The sequence below is a fragment of the Chrysochloris asiatica genome, unplaced genomic scaffold (assembly GCF_000296735.1).
Source record: "Chrysochloris asiatica unplaced genomic scaffold, ChrAsi1.0 scaffold00334, whole genome shotgun sequence".
NCBI classification, from domain to species: domain Eukaryota; kingdom Metazoa; phylum Chordata; class Mammalia; order Afrosoricida; family Chrysochloridae; genus Chrysochloris; species Chrysochloris asiatica.
In genome coordinates this window covers 996,134-1,000,081 of record NW_006408852.1, presented here as the reverse complement: position 1 = coordinate 1,000,081, position 3,948 = coordinate 996,134, and the positions used below count along the sequence as shown (strand labels likewise).

The 3,948-nt window shown below is 36.9% G+C and overlaps 1 pseudogene; it reads left to right on the top strand.

Moving 5' to 3' along the window:
* The window catches only part of LOC102831333, a 32,724-nt pseudogene that overhangs the window by 16,064 nt on the left and 12,712 nt on the right, over positions 1-3,948 (top strand).

The following is a 3,948-nucleotide window of genomic DNA, read 5'->3' as shown; positions in this document are numbered from 1 at the left end:
GTGCCATCAAGTAATTTCCAACTCATAACAACTTTGTGCACAATAGAACAAAACAATTCCTGGCCCTGGGACATAGTCACAATCATTGTTATCTTTGAGTCCTTTGCTGCTGCTACTGTGCCATTTCATACTATTGGGGGTCCTCTTTTTTGCTGAACCTTAAATTTACTGAATATGGTATCCTTCTCCAAAGATAGCTTCCCCCTAATAATATGTCCAAAGTCTGAAAGACAAAATCTGGTTACCTTGACTTTTAAAAGAGCATTCTGGCTGTATTTCTTCCAAAACAGATTTGTCCTTTTAACAGTCTGTGCTATTTTTTCAGAGTTGGGCAAGTCCCAAGTCCATGGCTCAGATGAAAGGCTGGAAGCTTCTGAATCACATAGCTGCTGGACTGTTTAAACAAGATAAACAAATTAAATGCCAGGCAGGGAGGATGGGCAGGTAAGATGGCAGGCTGCTGATGACTGTTAAAGTGGGTATGCAATACAGAAGTCCACTATCTCAAATTCAAAGAACCAGAGGTTGGATGACCAGCCAGATGCAGGATACATACTCAGCAAAAATCAGCAAGTTTTGCTGGAGTGTCCAATATATTGGATGCAAGTCACAAACCTGAGGAAATTTCCTTTCAATTGACTGGATGTTCATAGCATATCTAATCATAGGGGATTACTACATCCTAACTGAAAAACCACCGAGAATCCTGAAATTGTCAATTTGACACAAACTTTAATTATCACAATAAGTGATAAGAATAAATAAATAAGCTAAAGAACATTTAGCATTTTCTGCACAATAAATTAAGGTCTCTGAATGACAATATGGTTTATGCTTGACTAATGTTTAGACACTGAAAACCTTATGACTAGCAACGAAACACTTTCAGATAGCACCAGAATATTGAATGTTGAAACATTATGGATAGCATCAGAATATTGTCAGATGAGCCGATCAAAATACTACTGGAGAACTTCTCCCCCTTGAAATTAGAGTTAACTGTGATGATACAAATAGAATAAAGCTTTCAGGACCTTTATTTGCTGATGAGGTACAATTCAAAATGAGAAGAACTATAAATATCCATTAATAATCAGAACATAGAATATACAAAGTACGAAACAAGGAAAATTAGAAGTTGTCAAAAATGAAATGAAACGTATAAAGATTGATAATCTAGGCATTAGTGAGCTGAAATGAACTGGTTTTGATAATTTTGAATCTGACAATTGCATGGCTTACTATGCAGGGAATAACAAATTGGTGATGAAAGATGTCACACACAGCATTACAAAAAACATTTCAAGATCTATCTTGAAGCAAAATGCTGTCTGCAATAGGATAGTATCCATATGCATACAAGGAACATCAGTTAATATTTATGCACCAACCACTAAAGCCAGTGATGATGACATTGAAATATTCTATATATTTCTTCAGTTTGAAATTGAACAAACATGCAATCAAAACATGTTATTACTGATGCTTGAAATTTGAAGATTGGGAACAAAGAAATGGATTCATAGTTGGAAAATATGGCATTGGTAATAGAAAGATGCTTGAGAGCACATGGTATATTTTTGCAAGACAAATAGCTTATTTATTGGGTATAACTTTAAAAAAAAACATAAAAGACAGCTATCCACATGAACCTCACCAGATGGAATGCGCAGGAATTCAGTTGAGCACACCTGTGGAAGAGACAGTAGGAAAGTTCCATATCATTAGATAAAACAAGGCCAGGGCATACTGTGGAAGTGACCATCAATTACTTACATGCAAGTTGAGGGTGAGGAAAATTATAGCATGTCTAGGAGATCCAAAATTTGACCTTAACCATCATTCTTGTTAAGTGTCATCAAGTCAATTTTAACTCATAGCAATCCTGTATAGGGCTTCCAAGGAGCATCTGATTAGCTTGAACCAGTGACCTTGCAGTTCAAATCGACTTTGCAGTCCAAAGCATTAGCCCACAGCATCACACCAGGCCCTTGAATGTATCTCACCTGAATTTAGAGATCATCTCTAGAAACAATGTGCTGCATTAGATGCTAATGACTAAGACCAGAAGAGGTATCAGATGACATCAAGAAAATCATACAGGAAGAACACAAAAGATTATTTAAAAAAAACAAGGACAAAGGAAAATAAGAGAATGGATGTCAGAAGAGACTCAGCAACTTGTTATCCAGTGTAAACATGCTAGAGCAAATGCAAATTGCTAGGTCAGCAATTGAAATCCACCAGCCATTCCTTAAAAACCCTCTACAGGGTCACTGAGTCAGAACTGACTCAATGGCACTTACCAACAACATTTAAACTGAAGATTATATTCTTAAAAATCATGTAAATATGTAACATTAATCATATATTATTATTGTTGCTGTTGTGTTAAGTGTGCATGGGTTCTGACTCCTAGCAAGCAACCCTGTACAGGGTTTCCAGTGAGCACCTGGTGAGGTTGAACTGCTGACCTTGCAGTTCAAGTGACTTTGCAGTCCAGCATTGACCCACAGCACCACACCAAGACTCTATCTATTATTAACAAAATATAAGTGAAAAGTATATTTAAAATATAACTATAAATGGAAATTATATTTAAATTTACATTAAAATTATGTTTAAAATCAGTAAGTCAGATGGCAGCCTGTTGATACAAAAAGAACATGAGCTGGTGAATCAGGTCAGGTGATTGGTTACAAATCCCACTAATTGGAGGTCATTTTGAGATATGCCACATGCAGGATCCAGAGCAAGAAAGAGAACGTTGCCAAAAGTATTCCTAGCTAATGAACTCAAACCACATCCCAAGGAAAACTAAAGGTGGTGACTTAAGATATATTCTTTATTAAGGAGTTCTGATAGCCTAGTGGTTACAAGTCGGGCTGTTAACCTCAAGGTCCGCAGTTTGAAACTAGCAGCATTTCCATGTCAGAAAGATGAGGCTTTCTGCTCCTATAAAGATTTACAGCCTTGGAAACCCTATACAGGGTCACTGTGGGTCGGAACTGACTCGACGGCACTTAACAACAACAACAAGGTGAAGGCATCCTTAATATTTAAAATCCTGGTGTGACACTGTTGGCTAATGCACTGGACTGCATAATCAGTTTGAACCACAAGGTCAGCTGTTCAAGCTCACCAGATGCTCCTCGGAAACCCTATACAGGGTCGCTATTGGTTGGAACCAACTCGACGGAATGTAACAACAACAACAACAACATCCTTATTACTTAGATCCATCTTAATGTTTACTTCTTATTCACACCTTAATCCTTAATTATTCGTGTTGTCAGATTCCATCAAGACAGTTCAGACACATAGAGACCATATGAATAACAAAGCGAAACATTATCTGGTCCTGCCCCATATTCACAATGGTTGTTATGTTTGAGCCCATTATTGTTGCTTCTGTAAAGTTTATCTCATTGAGGATATTCAGTTTGTCACTGACCCTCTACTTTACCAAGCATTGATGTCATTCTCCAAGGACTGGTCCTTTATGACAATAAGTCCACAACATGGAACAATATCTCACTATCTTGCGAAGGAGAAACCTGGCCTTCAAAAACCAATTTTTCGTTCTTCTTATAGTCCATGGTATAGTCAATATTCTTTGTCAACACCATTATCCAAAAGTTCTCCTCCAGTATTCCTTATTCACTGTTCCAATTGAAAATTCCACAACTGGGGTCAGGCTCATCTTTTTTCTCAAAGTGACATCTTTGTTCTTTAACACCTTAAACAGGTTTTTGAAAGATTTACAAATGCAATACATTCTTTAATTTCTTGATTGCTGCTTCCAGGGGTGTTGTTTGTGGATCCAAGTAAACTGAAATCTTAAGGCAGTTTCACACTTTTCTCCATTTATCATGAATTTATTTATTAGTACAATTATAGCAATTTTCATTTTCTTTACTTTGTGAGGTAATCCATACTGAAGGTTGT